Raw genomic sequence first — 25,634 nt, 5'->3', positions numbered from 1 at the left:
CCAAAACATCATCTACCCTCCCTAATATAAAAAGGAGAAGGGTTGTCATATCAGATGATGATTCTCCATCACCACCACCAAAAGCTTCAAAATCCCAAGCACTTGTCACAGTTTCAAAACCCATTCCACTCTCTTCAGCTCAACTGTACAAACCCTTACCTCCTGCAGGTGTTCAATTTCCTCTTGAACTTGTAACAGTTAGAGAAGAAATTAAGTCCTTCTACTATGAGGATGACCCTGCCAAAAGGAGCTTGCCATCGATTGAAGGATATCCCAGGCCAACTAATATTGAAGAATATTTGAAGATCAAGGCCAAGCAAGCAGAGGATATCTCAATCAAAAACAAACAAGGGAAATCTGATAGAGAGTATCAACAAAACTATCAGTTTCTTCTTACACAGGTCAAAGCTTTGGAACAGTTTGCAAAGAATGTATGTCAGCAAATCTCAGAAAAGACAGATGAGTCTTTGAGAAAAGACTACATTGAAAACATTATGACCTACAAGACATACAAGGGGGAGAAGCACATGTTCAGAAACTGGACTATTCCTGAGCTTGAAAAGGAAGTAGCCAGGATTCATGAAATGATCAAGAATAAAGTCAAACAGACTCCCCCATAAAAATTTAAAAGGGTTGAAGCTGATAAGGCCTTAGAGCTGAAGAGAATGAAAGAGGAGCTGATAATTGCTGAATATGGGTCAAAGAACTCTGTGTCTAAGTGGGGAGAAGCGAGGGTCAGGGCCACCTACAAGAGTTTGGAAGAGCTAAGGAAGAAAGATCCAAAAGCTCCACAAAAGCCTGACTACTCCAAAGCAGAGGTTTCGAAAGGATCATCAAAGCCACATCTCAAAAGAACCACTGCTCCTGCTGGTACTGCCATCTACAAAAGAAGGAGACAAAGCCAGTTAGGTTCTGAAACAGTTCAAGAGATTCTTACTGGAAATGCCGTTGTGTAAACGGGCACGTTGCTAATGTTGAAAGAAGAATTTGAACTGGAAAAATCTGCACATACTGCTCAGGCAGTTATGAATAGGCCAGCCTCACCAAACTCCTCAACAAATAAAAATCTCCCAAGAAACCCATCTCGCCTAAAAATACAAGAGTGGAAAACTGACAAACAGAACCACGTATTGACTATGGTCAGGGCAGATGGCGAAGTGAAGAAATTTACAAGGGAACAAGCTCTTGGCCTAAGACTTGAAGATTTGCAGGATCTCCTTGATCTTCCACTTAGTAGGGATGAAGATGATACAGATGCCTTAACCTTCGAACTACAATTCAAAGGGCAAATAAGGGAACTGTTGTTGAGGCAATAAAAATCTACAATAATGGAGAGTTTTGGCATTATCTGTTCCAGGGGGAGATTGTTGGGATTGAACCCTACCAAAGGAACAGATAATAAAAGCCAAAACTGGATCACAACAGTAGATTCAAAATAAGCATATGTTTGGTTGCAAGTCTCTCCCCTTGAAAGTGGTTTCAACATCTGCTGACTTCCTATCCGCTGACCATGCAATCTGCTGACCTACAACTACTGACCAAGACAAAGTCTGATAGAAGAACTAAAGCTCTGCTGCTCAATCTACTGCCTTGAATCAAGCACTGCTGATCATGACAACATCTGCTGGGCTTACAACAGTGGAAGGATGCAGCAGCAGTTTATATTTGGTTTATGCATTGTAATGTAATATCAGTAGTTAGCATAAGCAGTATTTGTATAGATCAGTTGTTAGAGTTTGTTAGGAGGTTAGATGTCACTTTCATGGTGATGTCAGCTTAGATGCTCAGAGGTTTGCAAGTGCCTATAAATAGAACAGTACTCTGTACTGTTCTGTTTAGCTCATTCACCATCTTCTTTCTGCACGAACAAACACTGAGCTCGGGCTGAGGGGGAGTTTGCATATCATTCTTGCATTGTAATCAAAGTTTAAAAATAAATTTAATCATTTGATTCATTATTGAAAATGTATGATTGAAAGCATTTCTTCTGTTTGATTGTGAAAAGTTTGTTCCATAAAAATTCCGCTGCACCACTCTTTCACTTGTTCATTTAATTTCAAACGCAAATCACAGTCAATCCAAACTCAGATCCTAACAGACAGTCAGCATAAAAAGCTGGCGAGTACATAGGTTTTGTGTGTATCAAATTCATGGCTTTGTATTTGTTATTGCAATACCTCGTCCGACTACGAGAGTCGATAATTGAAACCTTGTATCAAAAGTGTTTGATATTGCAATATATTTAACCAACTAAACAATTTGGTTTAAGTTATAAAACGTTGTAGTCATGAATCTTGACCAAAACATTTCTTTTGTAAAACCGAGTAGTAAATCGATTTAAAAGAAAACTTTGTATGGTTTGTATCTTTAAGTGAAAAATCATTGCGTGACTTGTTTAAAACCATTTGTCCAAGTGATTTGGATAACGCTACGATATGTAATACAATAAAAGCACTTATATATAGGAAGTACCAGCGGCTTATCCACCATGCTTTTATCATATTATATCCGTCTCGTAATCTAAATCACTTACCATAAACCAATCATCCAATCGTCCGTGTTATAAATCAATCGTCCGTGTTATAAACCAATCATCGTCCGTGTTATAAACCAATCGTCCGTGTTATAAACCAATCGTCCGTGTTTTAATTTTGAAAACTGTGGTCGTTCTTTAATGAATACATTCAAACCTGTGTTGACTAGACCACCAAAGGGTCTCTTTAAGTAGACCACCAAAGGGTCTCTTTAAATTGATTAATAAACCACCAAAGGGTTTATTAATCATAAATAGTTTCTGTCGTTCCCCAAACTTCCCCACAAACCCTGGGAAGTCTGGTAACAGGATTGTCAGTCCTGTGGTACCATAACATACTACTGGTCGGCTCAGTCAAAGCTAATGAATGTCATTCTTGTTATGGATAACGCACCAACAAGTTTACCACATTATTGAAATCGTATTATTTTATATAAACCATAGACTTTGTTTTGAAAACGATTTAGCACATATGAGTCACCCTAAAACATTTAGAAAGTGTAAAAGAGGGGAGCTATGTACTCACTTGGGATTGCGTATGTGTCCTCGTTCAATGGAATAAACAAAGCTCAAGTGTGTCCTAATGTGTCGGATAACTACGTTAGTGTGTCGAGACTTTAATCGGAGGATTCGGATATCTATAAGCCAAACGAGAGAAAGGCCTCGTGTAATATGGTTCATTAGACCCTGAATTCTAATTTGGAAGAGTTCCTAAGTGCTTTTGACCCGTTATGACTCGTTAAAGTGGTTTACGCCACTTTAACGGGTCATAAGCGTAATTATAAGATCGGATGGTTAAATATGTCCTATGATGAGTCTTATATGTCAAAACAATTTTAATTATGTTATAACATTAGTTTAGATGTCAAAACTTTGGTTTCATATGCTTAAAACCATTTTATGCGCAAAAAGGGCGTTTTGGTCAATATAAAAGAACATAAAAGCGACTCATCATAAAACTAACCAAACCTTATGACCATAAAGTATAACCTCAGAAGGTTATTCCCTATATAACTATGGTCATAAAAATGTGTTTGGTCGAATCCTAAGATTGACAAATGGGTCAGATTCGAAAGTCAAAGCGGTGGTAAAACTGCTCGACTTACGACTAAAATAAAAGCACTAAACTAGAAATAACGAGTTAGACATGTCGGAACATGTCTAATTAAGTTATAAAGCTGATTTGGTGTCAAAACTTTGAGTTTTAAAATCCAAAAACAGTTTCGTCGTAAAATGCACTTTTGCACATTTTTTACTTTTAATTTATAAAACTTTGACTCGTCACTACGCCTAGTAAATGTGGTAATCAGAAGGTGCAATCGCAAGGGATTATAACCTTCGTGATTACGATCACGTTGCAAAAGTTGAACTTTGACTTGACCAAAAATTGTCAGAATCGAAAGTCAAACAGAAAATCAAATTGTCTGACTTTTGGCTCAAAAATGCCAAAATAATTAAAGAACTAGGAAGAGCACTTACTTGTGTTGAAGAACACTTTCATAACTCAGAGTAGGAGGCTTCCAAAAGCTGGAAACAAGCTCCAAGAGTGTGGGAGAAAGAAAATGAGAAATAAGCAAGTTGAAATGGATGAACTCTTGGCTATTTATAGTGTTTTTTAGTTCACAAGATCAAGCCAAGTGTCCTTTGTGACAACTCACGTTTCACCTGGTAGTGTTTTCCTATTATGTTTCACCGCATGCGTATTTGTAACTAATAAAAGAATTGATATTAATGAAAAGTGTTTAAAGTGTTTAAATGATTGGTTTGCAAATTAAAGTGTATGTGTGTATAAGTTTAAGAGTTATTATTATTATTAGAAGTAAACCTGGCCACACATTGGATGCGACCGCACACATGTAATCCAGCCGCACACCCCTCATATTTGGGCCTGAAGTCTAATGAGCCCAGACCTCATTGGACCGCAAAACCGATTATGATTGGGCTTCTCCCTATACCGCACATCCATAATCAAACTAGCCCGCACACATGAGTGTGAGCATGTGTGCGGTATACTGTGACAGCTGGATCCCACCCCATAGTGTGCGACATCTTCTAAATGGGTATAAATACTTACATCAGCCAAAACCCTATACCTTTTCCCAAAACATTCTTTGACGGTTTCCTTTTTGGAAAAATTCTCTCCTACAAATCAGCCAAACTTTCCCCATACATTCAGCAACAATCTTTCTGTCTCTCTTGAAGATTCAAGCATAATCAAGCTTCATCATTTTCTTGAAGATCTTCAATCTCTCCCACACACTCTTCTTCTTCTTCTTCTTAATTCTTCATTTCAGGTTAGTAATACTTAAGTTCCTTCTTGTGTGGGCCGCACCTGCCAAGTAGGCCGCACACTCTTGTGTGGGCAGCGCACTGAGAGTAGGCCATACACTCTATTGTATTGGGCCATATTCTAGTGGGCCGCACACTAAGGTAGCCCAATGCTTTAATAGGTCGCAGACAATTCACTGTTCATGTTATTTTGTGTTAACTGTTAATGATTGGTATGACATACGTTAGCTGATACTGTACCCTACTTGATTTAAATACGTGTATAATATACGTGACATACTTGTATACGGTCCTAATATTGGTAACCATAATAGGACATGGTTGACCAAACTTAGGATAAATACTCTATCTACCGAGCAATCAAAGGTGAGTTCACGCTAACACTTAAAGCATGTATTCCCGGTGGATTTGAGAACCCAATATTCCGAGGGAACGGAATAGTAATTAAACAATATCTATAATTCATGTTTCTAGCGTACTAGACGAAACTCTATCATGAAGTCCGTAAAACCTATACCAATTCGTCTATGGGGAACGGGATATTAGTTGATAGCGCTATTAGATTTGACAAACCTCACACCGGCCTTAGAGAACGAGAGTGAACTAGTATGCCTTATAACCGATCGATGATGACAGACATTGATCAAAGGCAACTACACTATAATCTCAATTTCAGTACTACACAGTTTAGTAGCTAACATGGGGTAGCTCCCTGTGGCATTTTTTATAACCAGTAACTTAATTAATTAATGTTTTTGGGATAAAACTAGAAAAACCTTTTTAAACCGTGAACTCGCCAACTTTATGTTGATATACTATTGCATGCTTGAAGGTCCGTAGGTGCTGCGCTGGAGTCTGCTCGGAGGAGTGTAGTGGTCATCTTGAATCCGTTATTGGATTCCTATTTTGAAAACTTATGTTTTAGACTATTAATGGATGTTATGTACTCAATGCTTCCTGTAGGATCGTTTTGTGACCCAACCGAGTCGTTCAGTAGAGTTCTTAGACTATACGAAAGGCAGAAATAGACGTATAGACTCGAAACAGCTTGAATATCACTTTAACCTTCTTGTATATTGAATTGACAGAGATTACAGTTACAAGAAATACCGGCATCACTTCGGTACAAGTTCCTGATTCCCCACCAAATGACATGATCACTAGCCTATTTATAGAGTTTCTGATTCCCCACGAAAATGCAATGATTCTAATTCCCCACGAAAGTGCCATGTCTATTTCGTGGGAAATCAACATTTCGTGGGAAATCAACATTTCGTGGGAAATCATCTCTTAAAACTCTATTTTCCTGAACTACGTGACTTGATCTAACAAATCTAGTGTAAGACTCGATACAAGACGAAGTCGACAGATGTATGCACCAACAGACTCCCCCTTAGATGTTGACGAGTCTTCAGTGTCGAGTCTTTTCATCTTCAGTCTTTATCAGTCTTTCGGCTTTTCTTTCCAATCAACATCAACAGACTCCCCCTAACAATGTGCTGGCATTCCTTAAGTTCATCAGCATCATTTGCTTCAGGATCATAATCAGGCTCTCATTCTTTATCCACAAAGTCTTCAGGTATCGAAACCTGGTTCTTCAAGCTCAAGCTTCTCAAGATCGATCAACCTGGCTTTACTAACACTCAGCTTTGACTTTGTTCTTTCAAGAACATGACCTGGCTTTCATCCAGCTCAAATTATCCGCACAATCTCTACCTCAAAGTAACATTTACAATTTAACATTTTTCAATTTAGAACAAAAATGTATATACCAACTCAAACTCTCCCTCAAATTATCCTAAATGATTTGTTAATGAAAAACCTGATGAACCACTTGAAGATTTGATAAAAAGCTATTTGTTTAAGAACAAACTCCCCCTCACAAAATGGTCATCATGTTTAGCACTCGGAATTTTGAAAATCTGCTTTTCAATATCAGTTGTCGAAAATCTTTTTGTATTTTTCAAAATTTATGCTAAAACACACTAAAATCTTTTTGGATTTTTATATATGAAATGCAGTAAAGAAATATTTACAGACACTATTTTTGTGAGTTTGTGTAAGAGGATCATATCAGATTATGAGACAAATCACCAACATCGTTAAGCTTCATTTCATTTTAAGTTCTAAACAATTCACCTAGATTGTCAGTATATTGATCCACTTAAAATTTTCACACAAAGTTCAATTGATCCGAGATAAGATATTAATGTATTAAGAACTTAAACTTATTCGCGTGTCCCACTACTTGAATATACTCCCGTATCCAGATCCCAATATTCAGTCTTACAGGTGAGTATACCTAGATGATATCTGTAAAGGGTTAGATGCGAAACCGTGAGAGCTCAAGTCAGAACTTCCGTTCAGCAAAGAGATGACGGATCAACTTTAGGTGTGTCCCCTTTAGAGGATCTTTTCTTCAACAGCACACGATTATCATTTTTCAATGTTTCATCGTTTTTTATGCTGAGGGTGGCGCTAATATTTCAAGCAATGCGGAAAGTATTATGCGGGGACTAGGTCAGAATTTCCACTCAGCAGAAGTCCCGAGATAATACCCCAGGTATCACTGAGCATAAAGACCTAGTATCTCAGAAAGAGGGATCTTTCAAACAAGATTTCGGGGGTTACCCATATATCCAAGAAGTTGTTCCCCACGAGATAAACAAGTCTGAATTTTAGGTTTATATCCCGTCACAATCTACTAAATGTGCAAAAACCTACTGGCATATCCATAGTGAGATTGTTTATCACATTTTTACATTCCAATTCTTTAGCATGTTGTGACAGTCCACTGATGTACTATCATTTCCTTTTTTTACAACAAAACTCATTTTTGATTTTATCATGCTTTTGTATTTTTCAAATTTTCTAATGTTTTTGGATTTTCTGAAAATTCTTACTCCCCCTAAAATGCTAACACATTAAAGAAAATTGAAAACAAACTGTACAGAAACATGAAAACCGATATCAAATCACCTCAAATCGCCATCCACTTGGCATAAACAATCAGAACTCCCCCTTTCAACAAACTATTTTCTCATTATGATTTCAAAACACTTAAGTTTGTTTTAATCAAAATGATTTTTCCGGAAAATAAGTTTAGTTGATTTTATCACTTGTAGGGATTGGTTCATCATCTTGTTCATTTAATCACATATATGAGGATTACATCAAGTTCAAACTAATGACCCTGACGAATCACTTATAAGATCCAACTTCTTAACACTTGTAAGTATATTCAAAACATTTATCCACATGTAGGAATAAACATCTACACGAACCATTTTACCAATCAAGATGCCGATTCCTGCTTCACACTTACCAATCTGGAAGCTCCGGCAATTCACAACCTGTAAAATTTAACACTTTTAAGATTCTTTTACTCATACAGATTTTAAGAAAGATGCCGATTCCTGATCCACGATTAAAAACTTGGGATCTCCGGCAAGTCAGGTTTTTCAAGCAAAGAAAATGTCCACCCAAGCCTGACCAGCCTTGGGTGAAATCAATTCATCAGCAGTTGGGGTGTAAGTTGCCTTCTTTGTAGCATAAAATTCTTTTACCCCTTTAACCTTCCTATCGATCATCTTTCCAAAAATTTTCTTAACATTTCCATTAAATGTCTTCTCGACATCAAATTCATCCTTTTCAGAATAAAATTGATTCGAGATCTCAACTTTCCCAATTTTTCGTTTAAAATTTTCAGTCCTCAATGGTGGAAAGTTCTCATCATCCATTGAAGGAACTGAATTTTCACTCTTTTTAACAACATTTGGCGCCTCTGATTTTGTGGAATCAGATTCATTACCAGTTTTCACATCAGATTTCTTAACAACCCACTTTTGGTTGTCAAGTTTCACACTTCTTCTGTAAAATTTCTTCGAACATTCACCAACTTCATATGTTGAGTTTTTAAACACTTTAAATTTTTCTGTTGGTGGTTCGGTTTTATCAACAACAACTTCTTTCAGTTTTCTAGAAACTCCCTGTTTTGTGTTGGTTGCTTTAGGACAGTTCCATGCAATGTAACCAACTTCATTGCATCTAAAACAGGTTCTGGTTTCTTTTCTCTGAACTTCATTCTTCTTTTTCCCAGCAAGAAATTCTTGATTTGATTGTCTCCAGAATGAGCTCTTCTTCTCCTCTTCAGCAAACGGACCTGAAACAAATTTTGTATTTGTTTCAGAAAATTTTTCATTTTTATAGTTTTCAGGTGGAATAAAACCAAGACCTTTCTTTTTGAACTTACTATTATGGTTTGGTTTCTTTCGAAATTCCAAACCATAATTGTAACCCATTTTCTTGTTTAACCGTTGTTGAATTCTTGAAGTGTATTTTTTAGGTTTTTCAGTAAGATTTAAATCTTTTATTTCAGAAATATTAATTTTGTCATTTTGAAAACCTTTTTGATCATTTCAAATCGAACACTTCTTATTGGAAACTCTTTATCAAAATATAATTTGTCAGAATCATTCAAAGTATATGCAACTTCAAATGTTTCGTCCTTCAAATTAGATTTTGACAACAAAAATTCTTTACTATAAACCCGTTTTCCCGACGTTTTTGAACTCCTGATAGACAAACTCGAACTTCCGACTGACAAACACGAACTTTCGGACTCGGACTTTGACTCTGACTCCTCATCCTTATCCAACACCTGATCGACCACTCTTTTTATTAATTCTGACTCATGTTCTGTGTCGTACGCTGTGAATGTGATGTCAATGTTGTCGGGTAATACATCGGTTAACTCGGACTCTAACTTTATATTGACTGCCTTTTTTACTTGTTCCTCATTTGGTTTCCTAGGCGAGTACCCTTCCCATATCGGAGGCGGACACCTATTATAACAGACACTCTGTTTCTTACCAGTATCCTTTTTCTTCTCAGGCTTCTTTTCTTCATCTTTAAACGCCTCAAAACCTGCAACAGTAGGATAAATTCTGTCAATTAAGTATTCAGAACTTGTATAACTTCTTAGTAATCGTCTGATTCTTTCGTTTTCAACTTTTTCTCCATCCAACTCTTGCTTCCATTTCGCACATTCTTCGATGTAGAAATTTATTTCTTTCTGCTCGACATCATAGTTGCATTCAACATTTTCAAAGCTTTTTCTCTTTCTGTGTTTGTCTTTTGCAAACTGTTCACTGTTCTATTCAACACATCGTATGATTCTTTCAAATTCTTCACATCAAACAACAACTTTTCTTTCAACTTTTCTGATTCACTAAACCTCTTGTCTTTTTCTTCACATTGTTTGCAAGATTCTGAACATGTAAGACATGGTTTTGTAACTTCAACAATCTTCTCGACCTCCACAATCTTCTCTACTTCCACTATCTTTTCAACGTTAACTATCTTCTCAACAATCTTGGTTTCTTTTATCTCTTTTGCAGCTTTTCTCTCTTTGAGTTTCTTCAGTTTATCTGCAAAGTAAAATTCAAAACTGTCAGAAGATAAATGAGTTTTTCCAATATTTATCTGTTCAATCTCCTCATCATCATCACTTGTCTCTGATGAACTGTTTTCTGATGAAACGGATCCTTCATCTTCACTTTTCTCTTCATCAGATAACACTGCTATCCATTCCTTCAACAATTCTGGCTTTTGAACAATTTTAGCGATAAAAGCTTTAAACTCTCTATTCTCATCCAAATAATTATCCCAGCTAAATCCTGGAGCCAACTTTTCCTCATCTTGATCAATGATACCAAAATAGGCTTTCTTGTTGGCATCTTCAATCATTTTCCCATGTGCCGTTTGTGACTCCTTTTGTTGATGTGGTTGATGAGTGATTTGCTGATATATAGCCTTCCGATAGTAATCACCCTTCCCAAACAGATTCTTTGGTCCACTAGTCTCTTGATTTTTGCATTCTCTTTTAAAGTGACCTTTCTCCCTGCAACGAAAACAGACAACTTTAGATTTATCAAATCCTAAATTAGAAAGATTTGCATCCAAGAAATCACTTCTTCCTGTAATCATTTTAAATTTTTCTGCTCTCCTCAAAACACTAGCTAGACACCATTTGATGTCCATTAGCTCCAATTCTTCTGCATCGATCTGGTCATAATCTTCCTTCGTTAGCATCGGATTACCAATTTTTCCGGCAATCAACCCTTCATAGGATTCCAAAGCAGTAACCAGTAATCCCATATTACTCTTCACAACTTCTTCAGAAAATTTTTGTCCATTTTGAAGATGCAATGCCACATTGCACTGAATCATATGCCCATTACCAACATTCGCACTTTGAACACTTGGAGGATTAACATTTGAAAACCCACTAGTGTTAACTGAACTTTGACTGCCTGATCCAGATGAATTTCCTGCACTAAACGCGGTTTGGATCTTTGGACTTGCTTCAGTCTTCTCAACATTTCCTTTGTAATATAGCTTGATGTCTTGTTGAGCATTTGAACTATTCATTCTTGCAATTTTTTGCTGTTCTAGATCTTGACCTTCAAGCTTCTCAATGAATTGTGCAATTGATAATCTACTAAACACTCTTGTATTCTTTAGAATCATGAGATATGTACCCCATTCTTTCTGAGGTAAAGCATCAGCTAACTTCTCGACCCACTCTGCTGGAGTTTTAGTGATTTTCAACAAACACATGGTACGCACAAGATGGCAATATCTTTCTATGATACTCTTCGTAGTCCCCCCTGGCATACTCGTGAACAATTCAAATTCTTTTATCAACAAAGAAGCTTTACTCTGTAGCATTTCGGTACTTCCTTCAAACTTTTTCTTAAGTGCTTCCCAGATTGAAAACACAGTTCCATTTTGCTGAAGCAAAACAAATATATCTTCTTTGACAGCTTGTTGCAACAGAATTATCGTCATTTTCTCTCCTTTATAGCTTTCTCTCTCTTGGTATGTGAATTCTGAAACGATTTTATCAACTCTCATAGCGTTTTGTGGTCTAACATATTCAATTTCAATGCTTTCCCAAGCTTTCAGATGGTTCGCCTGAACCCAGTTTTCAAACCTTTCTTTCCAGCTATGGTATTCTTCAATATTCATAAGTTTTGGGGGTTTTTGCAATGTTCCGGTTTCATATTCCATGTTCATCTTTTGAACCACAGCAGCTAGAGTAGTCGGAGTAGCAAACGCATTGTAGAGTTCAGAATCCATGTTTCGGTATCGAAGAATTTTTCAAACAAGCTTTCAAACTAACTGGTTCACCTCGTAAAACACTTGTATCACCTGTAGACACACAAACAAACAAAACACAATCAGTTTAAAGACTTATCAATTAACAAAATAAGACTTGTTCTCGAACTGGTGATTATTCTGTGTGAAGTGAGGTTTAAATTGTCAAACCATGCAGACTGCTATGACCTGGATCCAATTCAAATGACCTGACCCTATTACATGCAAACTGATGGACTTTCAAACGACCTGATGAACTTTTGACAACTTGGAACTCCAAACCGTACGAACTGGAACTAACTTTCAAGCGAATTGATGACTTTGATATGAACTAAATCTTCAAGCGAACTGAGTTATCTTTCAAACGAATTGGACTTTTTCACGCGACCTGACCACACTAAATGACCATTTCGTGTGACGTGTAACAAATTTGATGCGACCTCGTGAACAATACGCGTGAAGTAGATAAATTTGGTGAGAATTGGTAATCAAACTGTGTGATCTGGATTCACTTCGTGTGACCTGGAGACTTAATGCAAACTGATCAATTTGGTTGATGATACAATTCACTCTGATTGGACCAAGAAACACACTCAACTAATATGTAAAATATAGTAATGAGCCGATGGGTTGTTATGTTTTTATTGGACCGCAATAACAAGAATACTCATCCAAGCCGTAGGAACGTGTACATAAGGAATACGAGTATTTCACAGAGAACTGACAAGGAATTCCATTAATCACCGGCCGTTTTGATTCTTTGGAACAACTCGATGAATTTAGTAGATCTTTTTAGGAGGCCTCAATGACCATAGATCGAACCTATCCAATTTTTATAGTGCGATGGTTGGATGTTCACGGCCTAGCTGTACCTACCGTTTCTTTTTTGGGGTCAATATCAGCAATGCAGTTCATACAACGATAAACCTAATCCGAATTATAGAGCTACAACACAATCAAACCCAAACGAACAAAATGTTGAATTGAATCGTACCAGCCTCCACTGGGGGTTATTACTCATTTTTGTACTTGCCGTTTTATTTTCCAATTATTTCTTCAATTAAGAAAACGAGAGAGAACTAAAATAATAGACTAATCATTCTAGGTATTATCTCTCTTAGCCCATTCGGAAGGATCTCATCTCATAATTATCCATGACTGTTTATGTCTCTAGCATGACCACTTGATGAAATGTGGAGGGAAGTGGCGTAAATGGCCGATACTACTGGAAGAATTCCTCTTTGGATAATAGGTACTGTAGCTGGTATTCTTGTGATCGGTTTAGTAGGCGTTTTCTTTTATGGTTCATATTTCGGATTGGGTTCATCCCTGTAGTAATCGGATGAATTGAGTTGTATACATGGAAGCGTAAGAACTCAACGGATTCCCTTCTTTGTTTGACTGATTTGAGGGAGAAGGTCCCGTTAAGTTCTTAATAACTAGAATACTTTTTTATAAGTTCATTGAATCTATTTACTCAACAAATTTTCCCCTCCTCTTTTGTTTGTCCACCACTTTTATATTTTTTCTATTTATAGTATACGTAATTATTAATTCTTATAAGATAATAACATAAGAAATAAAATACGTAATAACTCTAAAAACGTTCTGATACGTCTGTAAAAAATCAAAACTAACACTAGGAATGTTTGACGAACAATATAAAGAATCATAATTATTTCGACACAAGAAAAGGATTTTTCACACCCTTTTCTTGTGTCGAAGACTAGGAAGACAAATAACCCCTCCAAGAAATACGTGCTCCCTTCATTTATATTGATCTGTTCTATTTCGCATTTATTTTTGGATAGGATCTAGCCAAAGTGAATTGTATTAGAATCAAATGCATTTTATGACATTTCAATCTCACAATAGTAATATAATAACATCACCCTAATTTTGATAAAAAAAAAGACAAAGAAAGAAGGGGTCATGTCAAATAGTCTTCTTCACAATCTACATACTATGGCTAGAAATATGTTACAAGAAATCACCGGCATCTCGAAGAAAACGAGTATAAACAAAAAAGGCTTTTATAATTTCATTTTTTATATCATAATTACTAAAAAGAATTTGGTTCTTTTTACAAACTTGATGTCGACAAATTCGCGAGTTTAGAAATTCATTTCGGACAATTGAACTTTCTCGAACTGTTTCTTTTTAAGAACCAAAAATATTTGTGCCAAAATAACAGCTGCGAAGAAGAACAAAAGGCCTTGTACACGTAATGGATCTTGAAGTACTATTTTTGCATCTCCCTGACCAAATCCGCCTACATTAGGATTACTTGTCAACGGTTGATCCAATTTGATAGATTCGCCTTCTGAAACAAGAAGTTCTGGCCCCGGAGGGATAATATCAACCACTTGACGTCCATCCGACGCATCCACTATGGTTATTTCGTATCCCCCCTTTTCTTTTCGTAGGATTTTGCTTACTATACCTGATGCTGTAGCATTATAAACTGTATTGTTACTTTTGCTCCCGTCAGGATAAATCTGGCCCCTTCCCCTGTTTCCACCTACGTATATAGGATATTTTAAGAAGTGAATGTCTTTCTTAGTAGCGGGGTCCGGGGAAAGAATAGGAAAAGTGATTTCACTATATTTCTGACCAGGAACAGGGCCTATGACAAGAATATTTTTTTGATTGGGGCGATAGCTCTAAAAAGACAAATTACCCATCTTTTCTTTTATCTCGGGGGAAATACGATCGGGAGGGGCTAATTCAAAACCCTCTGGTAAAATAAGAACAGCCCCCACATTCAAACCTCCCTTTTTACCATTAGCAAGAACTTGTTTCAGTTGCGTATCATAAGGAATTCGAACAACTGCTTCAAATACAGTATCGGGAAGTACCGCTTGCGGAACCTCAATATCCACTGGTTTATTAGCTAAATGGCAATTGGCGCATACAATACGCCCAGTCGCTTCTCGTGGATTTTCATAACCATGCTGTGCAAAAATGGGATATGCATTTGAAATGGATGTACGAGTTATTATATATATAATGAGCGATGTGGAAATAGATCGAGTAATCTGTTCCTTTATCCAAGAAAAAGTATTTCTAGTTTGCATGGTCCAATCATTGATCCCGAAAATTTCTACAATAAATTGGGGTAGGTCACTAATGGCGTTTCCTATCCACGATTCTGTTATTTACTGGAATAATTTGACTCGATTAATTTATAGGAATATAGGATGAATCTCCGGGATGGGTAGAAATAGAAAGGGATTTTCAATGGTACAACTGCAAAGTAAGAAACATTATAATTGGATTAGGTAGATCATTTTTCAGTCATTCATTGAATGATAAATCACTACAAGTGACGGAGATACACGATTTAAATAACGGAAAATCCAATATTGTTAAATTGTATCTAGAATGACTGGAAAAGTGGAAACAAGGCCAGATATAATTTGATCGTTATGAACAAATCCAAAATCCTTGTAGACAAAGCCAATCATCAATTCCCAACCATGGGGCGAATGAAATCCGATACATAAATCAGTTAATAAAAGAAGAGAAAAAGCTTTTGTGTCACTTAAGTTATATAGGAATTCATGGGCCCAAGAGTTAAGAATAACAAGTTCTTTATTACCCAAAATAGAATAACCACTTAGAATAATGAAACAGATTATATTTATCGAGAAGTGCAAAATCGTATGAATACGACCCTCGTTTTGTATCTTGATTAATTGGATTGTTTCTTTGTGAATTCCTATACGAAGGTTTTGTAGATGTGTCTCCGAGTATTCCTTGATCATTTCCTCTAAGACGTGTCCTTTGGACCCTTCGCCCGCCCGCCACCAGTGGAAGCAAGCACCTTGAATGGAAGTGATGAGTTGGTTATTACTTCTATAAACGTTCACTCAAAAAAAATCCTTTTTGTAGCGAATCATTTATTAAAAAAAATAAATAAGCTTAACACAAAAGAAGAAAAAGAAATCATAATAACATGGGCGAACCGAAAGCGCCGTGGAGAGCAACAAAAGTCCACAGACCGAGTTAGGGCTGAAAGGTCAAGCAGACACAGACGGATTGATATCACCTATGAGGTAGTTGTTGTGAGGCATAGAACTAACCTTAAGAGGCAATATGAGACCTATCCCAATTTTTTTTACTACCCGGAGCTTCGATACATTTCGAAATCGAGAGATGTCTACCGGAGGACAATTAATGATCAAACAATTTTGTTTGGGCCGATGATCAACTCACATGGGCTGATGATATATTCACATGCAAATTCGAACCACGTGTACAATCTGATTAGACCACAAATGATAGTGGACAAACACCAATACTTGACCGACAATCAATTCAGTTTTCAAATTATGATTGGACCTCTTCTAATTTGAATAAAGGATAGACAACTTTGACAAATTCAATTCATTGTGCTGACAATTTTTATGATACAAAAACAATGATTGGATCGAGTGTTTTTAAGTGGGCTGTCAACTTGATATTCATCAATTCTCATTAGGCCAACATTTTAATCAGTCAACACAATAATCAAATGATCGATAACTTTAAAGCATATCACAATTTCATTGGACCTTCACACAAACAAATAATATGCGCGACACATGCAAACTTGATTGATCTTCACAACGATAAAACCTTTAATCTTTCAAAATTTTTAATTGGGCTGCACAATATTCACATGAATGGGATCTTTCACACTTTAATCACATTGATCTTCACAACGATAAAACCTTTAATCTTTCAGAATTTTTAATTGGGCTGCACAATATTCACATGAATGGGATCTTTCACACTTTAATCACATGCAAAAGCTAATTTCAATCCAGCCGACAACTTTAAAGGTATATCGAATTCTATTGGGCCGATTGAATGTTTCAATTAAATGAACCGACACTTTCTGACAATCACATGAATTCAATCAATGTATATCCTTTAATAATGTCCGACAATATTAAATCTCAATTCAGATTTCACACGAAAATATCAATTTCAAGCGGAAACACTTATTTCGAGCGGAATCAGGAATATCTCAAGCGGAATTAGTATTTTCGAGCGGAATATGATTTCGCTTGAACCAACACATACACTTTCGAGCGGAATAAGGAATTTCAAGCACTTTCAAGCGAAATTAAGGTGTATTTTCAAGTGGAATTAGGTGATGTCACTCGATATCGGACTGAAAAATTCAGATTCCTCCCATACGGCTTGGAATTAGGATCTGAAACTTTGTAGGGTTGTAGATCAGGTGTTTTCGTACAACATATCCAAAAATCAGCCGATTTGGACTGGAAAAACCCGTTCGATTTTGAAAAAATCAGTTAAAAACGTGAAAGAATGAGTAGAAATCAGATTTTCGGATGAAATCAAGCTGAATCGGTAAGAACTCTTCCTCCTGAGCTCTGATACCACTTGTAGGATCGTTTTGTGACCCAACCGAGTCGTTCAGAAGAGTTCTTAGACTATACGAAAGGCGGAAACAAATGTATAGACTCTAAACAGCCTGAATATCACTTTAACCTTCTTGTATATTGAATTGACAGAGATTACAGTTACAAGAAATACCGGCAGCACTTCGGTACAAGTTCCTGATTCCCCACCAAATGACATGATCACTAGCCTATTTATAGAGTTTCTGGTTCCCCACGAAAATGCAATGATTCTAATTCCCCACGAAAGTGCCATGTCTATTTCGTGGGAAATCAACATTTCGTGGGAAATCATCTCTTAAAACTCTATTTTCCTAAACTACGTGACTTGATCTAACAAATCTAGTGTAAGACTCGATACAAGACGAAGTCGACAGATGTATGCACCAACACTTCCGCTAAATGCTTAAACTTTATTTTAGACTTTAAATGTTATGTCATTAATCGTATTGGAAATGTTGGTGTTACTTTAATTATCTTACCTGTTCAATATGATTGGTAGCATGATTCGGTCAGTCGCACGCCTCGTGATAATACTCTGCAAAGTGGAAAATGAGGGTGTGACAGATTAGTATCAGAGCCATTGGTATAGTGAACTCGGTTTTAAAAAGAAAAAGTCTTTTTGAGAAAAACCAGACTAAAACTGTTTTATATTAGTCGATCCGTAACGACACTACACTCCAAGTGCAAGACTCAGCGCCCTAGACTACCAAGCATAAGTATATGCTTACTTGTTATTTACTTAGTGTGTTACGTGGTAGTGTAATTAGTAAAGAAATATACTATGTTACTTACTTATCTCTTTTCTAAGCGTTTGCTTGGAAAGTTACGTAGTTTAGTTATATTTCTTTCTATCTATCTCTCAATCTTTCTGACGTCGTTCTCATCCTATGCTTTTGTAGATATGAAGAAAATGAGTGGACGCGGCAAAGATAACGTGAACCTGACTCAGGACCAGCTGACGACCCTAATCAATGCTCGGGTGGCTGAAGCTTTCGCAGTTTACCCAGTAGGTACAACTAATCTAAATCAGTCTGGGATGTCTACATCCTATTCTCATTTCACCCTACCTATCTTAAAATTATTCGTTTCTCCCAACGCGACAGGTCAACCTGCTCCTACTCAGCCTCGAGTATGCACTTTCAAAGCTTTCATGGAATGCAAGACTCATCCTTTTAATGTCACCGACGGAGCTGTAGGCCTTTTGCACTGGATCGAGAAGGTCGAGTCGGTATTCAGGATTTGTGATTGTCCTGCTAACTGTCGAGTGAAGTTTGCTACTGCTACTCTCAAAGGAAATGCGCTCTCGTGGTGGAATGCGCAAATTCAGATGCTTGGTTTGGCGGATGCCAATGCCACTCCCTGGAATGACTTCAAGGATCTAATTAAGGAGGAGTACTATCATAGGGAAGACATCCAAAGGCTTGAAGTGGTGTACTACGGCCTGAAGATGGTTGGGTCTGAAATTGAAGCGTATACTCAGAAGATCAAACGACTTAGCTGCTCTCTGTCCGAACTTGTCTCAGCCTGCCTACAAGCGAATTGAGCTCTACCTTAGAGGTTTAGTCCCAGAAATCCAGAGCTTGGTGACATCAGCAAATCTTCTTACCATCCAGCAAAATATCCGCTTGGCACACTGTCTCACCGACCAAGTAGTCGAATAGGGCAAGCTGCCCCAGAGAATCAGCGATACTACTGATGCTACTGGAGACAACAAGCGCAAGTGGGACAACAATAAAGGTTCTGACTCTTCACAACCCCAAGCTCAACAAAAGGAAGGTCGAGGGAAACAAGGGTACTAACCAACAAGTTGGAGGTTATCTGGGAAATCGCCCTAAGTGCAACAAATGCAATCGACACCATTATGGGCAGTTTGAGAAGGGTCGCTGCCAGCGGTGTAACAAGTTAGGGCATCATGCCAAGGATTGTAGGAGCCCGTACCCAGCGAAGCAAAATCAGAAACCCCAGCAGCAGCAGCAGCCTCACCGGGGCAATGTTAGAGGGTGTTTTCAGTGTGGAGATGAGGGGCACATCAAGAAGAACTGCCCGCAGTTTAATCAAAATCGCAACAACAACCAAGGAGCTGGGAACAACAACGATGGCGACAACGGCGTAAGAGGACGCGCGTTTGTGATTGGCACCAGAGAGGCAAGGAATGACCCCAACGTCGTAACGGGTACTGTGACACCTGTGTCACCACCACCATCAAATAAATACCAAGCCAATGAAATATTGTATTTCATACTTGGGATCTGTATAAATATGTGTATCTTTTGCACGTATCAATTCTTGTTCGATTTAGGGCTTTAAATCGCTTTCTGGAAGGTTATACGCGATCTGATGCGTAAATATAACCAGTTTAATGCAACAAACACTCCGGAATAGTGAAATAGGCTTAACATACCTTAAATAACCATTACATAACTTAGAAATAAGTTTTGGATGGTTTGGTATGCCGAAATCAAGTTTATTCGCTTACAGGGACTAAATTCGACAAACTGCGAAAGTATGTCAATTTGTACTGTAACAGACCTTCCGGAACTTGATCATAAGTTAAATATGCCCTAAATATTCTTTACATAGCTTAGAAATAGGCTTTGAAGGGTTCGGTATGCTAAAATAAAATTTATTGATCAATAAAGACTAAAAGCGTCAAAAGTGCATAAGTTTGCATTTTTGCGCATATCTTACGTCCTGAATATATCCGGACATCCAAAAATTTATGTAATCATTAAAATATTTTATTTTAGTGATTGGCATGATAAAATTCCATTCGTCGCTTAATTTGGATCGTTTTTGCGTTCGTTACGACTTCCGTCGTAATTAACCGAATAACGCAACCGTACGGCCAAACGAACCGACATCCGTGATGTCTGTGAGCATATTTTAAGTTCCCTATACTTTAATATCATTTTAGAGCCTTGAAATGAGGTTAAAGGGGTTTAAAAGTGCCAAAAAAATCAAGTTTTACAAGTGTAGGGACCATTTTTGAAATTTCTGGCAGATTCAATGAACCTAGTCCATTTTGAAGTGTTAATGGTTTTCACCCATGGTTTTGCAAAACCATGGGATGGTATTCAATGAACATAGTCCACATTAGGGGCTCCCATGGTATTTGAAAACCATGTGCCCACATGTAAGGTCTAGATCAAATCACGTTTTTCGACGAACGATCTTAACGGTTCAAGGAAATCTATAAATACCCCTCACCCATTTCATTCTTCCTCACATTTGAATCCGATTCTACACTCTCTAAGTGGAAGTATATGCTTCCTACCTGAGAGTGAATCGGGTTCGAATCTTGCGGGGACCTTCTTAGTATTCTTTCGCGTTTTTCATTCGTTTTAGCGTTAAAGTCAAACTGCGTTTGACTTTCTGCATTAACCAGTTTATGGTCAATGCGAAGTTCGTTTGAACTTCATAACGTGAGCGTAATCACGATGGTTATAGTCCCTAGTAACTATACCTACTGATTACCACGTTATCTAGGTTCAGTGACGAGTCGTAGTTTCGGCCAAAATGCGTTTTCTCGCGTATTTTGTAACCAAACTACTCTAGGGTATTAAAACCGTTTATTTTAATACCAAACCTGTTTTCTAACTTTACTAAACATGTTCTAGCATGTTTAGCTCGTCGCTTTTAGATTTGTGCTTGTTTAGGGTCGTAAAGGTAAGCGATCTAATCAATCGTTTATGCTTACGAACCCGACCCATTGGTCGATCTTTAGGATCCGACCAAACACATTAGGTAACCATAGTTGTATAGGGAATAACCTTCCAAGGTTATACCTTATGGTCACGACGTTTAGTTAGTTATATGATAGGTAGTTTATATGCCTTAGGTAAATTACCAAAATACCCTTTTTGCGCCAAAATTCATTCTAAGCATATGTAACTTAATTTTTGACATCTAAACTGATTTAACAACAATATTAAACATGTTAAGGCATTTCTTGCTTGTCATAGGACTAGTTAGGCATTCCAAACGCGTTTTACGCAAACGACGCGTTAAAGTGGCGTAAGCTACCTAAACGGGTCGTAATGGGTCAAAAGCACTTAGGATAGGTTTCGTTTTAGTACGTAGGCTTTGTTAAACCATATTACATAAGTTCCCATACTTATTTGGTTTACGAACCCTTGTACTACCCGATCCTCCGATAGGTCCGTTTATTAATGTAGATACCTATATAGGTGCCGTTTGATTCCGTGATCTTCTAGCTTTGCTTAGTGGTTATCCTAAGACTTCTAAGCACCCTCAAGTGAGTACATAGACCCCTCTTTTACTGTTTTCCAAACATTTTGGGGTGAAACACATGTGCCTACTTGTTACTTTCATGATTTCATGCTTTTATATCATATACTTGCTATGTTCATTGGTACACTATTAGTACATGATTTCATTATGTTTTTGCTATGTATGCCCATTGTGTGCATACTTAGTACATCGTTTTACATAACATTTCATGCTATGTATGTTCATCATACTTAGTACATTTTACATCACATGCTATGTATGTCCATTGTGTGCATACTTAGTACATCGTTTTACATAACATTTCATGCTATATATGTTCATCATACTTAGTACATCGTTTTACAAGACATCTTATACTTGGTATCATGCTATGTATGTCCATCCGTCGCATACTTAGTACATTGTTTGTGCATTCTTACCTATGGTTTGGTTGTTACATATTTCACTTGCCATACATGACATTTTGTTTACACATTACTTGATTGACATTTGACAATGGTTTAGACGTGAGCTATTTACATTGGTGGTTTATGTGGGAAAGTGATTTGAGTAACGAGACGTGTGTAATGTGGTACAAGCATGGTGGATACGCCGCTGGTACTTCCTATATATAAGTGCTTGTATTATATTACATGGCGTAGCGTTATTTAAATCATTCATTTGGATTTATACATTTTTACACAAATAACATATTTTTCACAAGACATTGTTTTACAAAACAGTTTGTTTTATACAAACTCATTTTTACTTGGTTATTCATTTAACCTTACATCATTCTTTTAACTATACATATCTATCATCGATTTTCAAACGTTTTATAAAAGCAAACACTTAAACTGGATTCATGACAAGTTTTTGGTTAAACATTTTCTTAAACCTAAGTCATGGATCCTATTTTTCATAAAACCTATGTACTCGCCGGCATTTTTATGCTGACGTATTTTCACATGTGTTTCAGGTACAATAGTTGATGATATTTGATGATGATATTGATGCATGCTCACATAGGATTGGGCAAGACCTTAGTGACGTTAAAAGATGCAAGACTAGTTAATTTTTGTTATGTTTCTTTATTGTTAAGACATTGTAACTCATTTAATTCAATAAAACGAAATTTGTTTAATCCATGGTTGTGAAACAATGATTCTGTTACAACACTCCCCGACGATTCCGCCACGTTTTGTTGTTTTACGTGGTCGGGGTGTGACAGAAAAGTTGGTATCAGAGCCAATGGTTATAGAGAATTAGGTTATTAGTAATGCTTTGACCTAGACTATAACCTTCCTAGGACCCTAACGCGAGTTTACTTGCGTTTAGTCATAAAACAATACCGTCACTTATCCTTAGGTGACAACCACAACAAGAACATAAATTTGATCTGCTTTGAAAACTAATCATCTGTTCTAGGATGATTGATTACTAGGTTTTGAACCCTTTGTTATAAGGTTTCGAACCCTTTAAGTTTTCAAAATTTCGTCAAAGTTTGGGTCTAAATAATGTGAACACGTGCAAACTGGAAGAGTGGGTGCCTGTACCCTGAGTTTTCTATCTAAGGCTAGAGTGTTCGTACAAATCCGCAGTATCGGACCAGTCACTCTTACCTGGGAACTCTTGGGGTGAGTGTCCACTTATAGGCGAGCATGTCTTCGCGATACATTATATTGACCCGCTTACTTTGATTAGTCACTATCTCATTTGTTTGCCTTTGGTAACAAACAAATGGTCACAATCTTCATGCGTTGTCATTCTCTTTTGACTATCTTTTGCTTGTTTCCTCCTATGCCTTCCATTGTCTTCAAGATGCCTCTTCATCGCAACAATACTCAAATGTCTAAACCTGGTGCTCCAATTACCCAGCGAATAGGCGTCGTACTCCAGAGGACCGTTGATTTAGCTATCACCATGACTCGCCTCAGGGATGAAGCTGTATAAGGGAACTGCTCCTTGGTGCAACCAATGCCACCGTCATCATCCGAATCGAATACCCTGTTTCAAATGTACCCACAGTAGACGATGGGGACATTTGGTTAACATGTGCCGCTTTGCAATCCAAAGCAAAGCTATTACAAACCCTGCTGCTGCTTAACCTTCAATTTCTGCTTCATATGTTGCCTTGGAATATCTAGCGCCTCAACCTCATGAACTTTCTACCTTGTGTATCAACGTAAGCACGCCTAGTGCAAGGTGTCGGAACACCTCTCGTTACACAAACTCCAAAATCCATATAGGATCTTTCTATCCTCATAATTAGATCCTTGTGGGTGAGTAACATTCATCGGAGTCCTTAATTGAATTCTCTGTATGATTCAATACGTACATTACAATTCAATAAGGACAAAGCCGAATTCCTATTAAGATTTCTCTATCTTCATAGATAGATTCTTGAAAATGATTAAAGTGCCAAATGAAATCCACGGATTGGATTCCTGGTGTACTTTAAGTATCCGCGTCCAAAGATAACAAATTAATAACTGAGTTAAGCAACTATGTGATTATGTGCTTATGTGTTCCCTTTTATGTTTTCGGTGTAATCGAAGTTTTTGTTATCCAATTCCTCGTAGAATCTTCCATATCATTCGTATAAGGGATTCATAGTAGGATATCCAAAGGTACTATATTAAATCCTCAATGGGCTTTTACGTGATAGTAAAGACCCTTGGATTATATTGTACTATTCCATAATTAGACCCCTTGAGTGGTCTAGTTAAACAGATTGATCAAAAAATCTAGTTAGGAATATCATGTGATGATATAGCTGAAAGGACTCCTTTGTGGCCTAGTTAAAAAGATCATCTGTCGATCTAATTAAAAGGACCCTATGGTAGTCTAGTCACCCTCATCACAAGTTTGATATTCTTCCCCAAAACATTACAAAACAAACTGTGCGGACTGTGCAAGGAATTAGGTAATTATGGATGCATACATAATTATGGAATTTAGTGCACAGAAACCACAGCAAGTTTTGTCGTGTATCTAGAGTTAACCCTGTTCATTTTCGTATCTAAAGAAATTGTGGAAAATGACTCATTCCGTTCATTTTCGTATCTGAAGAAACTGTGGAAAATGACTCATTCCGTTCATTTTCGTATCTGAAGAAATTGTAGAAAATGACTCATTCCGTTCATTTTCGTTTCTGAAGAAATTATGGAAAGTGACTCATTCCGTTCATTTTCGTTTCTGAAGAAATCGTAGAAAATGACTCATTCCGTTCATTTTCGTTTCTGAAGAAATTATGGAAAATGACTCATTCCGTTCATTTTCGTTTCTGAAGAATACCCATTAAGGAAAATGACTCATTCCGTGCATTTTCATTTCCAAAGGATACCCATTAAGGAAAATGACTCATTCCATGCATTTTCGTTTCTAAAGGATACCCATTAAGGAAAATGACTCATTCCGTGCATTTTCGTTTCTAAAGGATACCCATTAGGGAAAATGACTCATTCCATGCATTTTCGTTTCTAAAGGATACCCATTAAGGAAAATGACTCATTCCGTGCATTTTCATTTCTAAAGGATACCCATTAAGGAAAATGACTCATTCCGTGCATTTTCGTTTCTAAAGGATACCCATTAAGGAAAATGACTCATTCTGTGCATTTTTCGTTTCTGAAAATTTTCCCTCGAAGGGAAATGAATATCCCTGATTTTTCCTTCATTTCCATTTATGAAGAGTCTCCGTTAAGGAAATGACAGGATATTGCCTTGCATATCTTTGGTGGCTTTTTGACACAAAGTCACAGATAGACTCCTACGAATAAATTTCGGGACGAAATTTCCTAAAGTAGGGGAGACTGTGACACCTGTGTCACCACCACCATCAAATAAATACCAAGCCAATGAAATATTGTATTTCATACTTGGGATCTGTATAAATATGTGTAGCTTTTGCACGTATCAATTCTTGTTCGATTTCGGGCTTTAAATCGCTTTCTGGAAGGTTATACGCGATCTGATGCGTAAATATAACCAGTTTAATGCAACAA

General features: G+C 37.1%; 1 pseudogene; it reads right to left on the bottom strand.

Moving 5' to 3' along the window:
• Positions 1 to 13,018: 13,018 nt before the first annotated feature.
• LOC118480555 lies at positions 13,019 to 15,137 on the bottom strand (annotated as a pseudogene).
• Between the last annotated feature and the right edge of the window lie 10,497 nt (positions 15,138 to 25,634).

The sequence above is a fragment of the Helianthus annuus genome, chromosome 7 (genome assembly GCF_002127325.2).
Source record: "Helianthus annuus cultivar XRQ/B chromosome 7, HanXRQr2.0-SUNRISE, whole genome shotgun sequence".
Lineage (NCBI taxonomy): Eukaryota > Viridiplantae > Streptophyta > Magnoliopsida > Asterales > Asteraceae > Helianthus > Helianthus annuus.
Note: the sequence above shows the minus strand (reverse complement) of the source record. Positions and strands in the feature narration are given on the sequence as shown.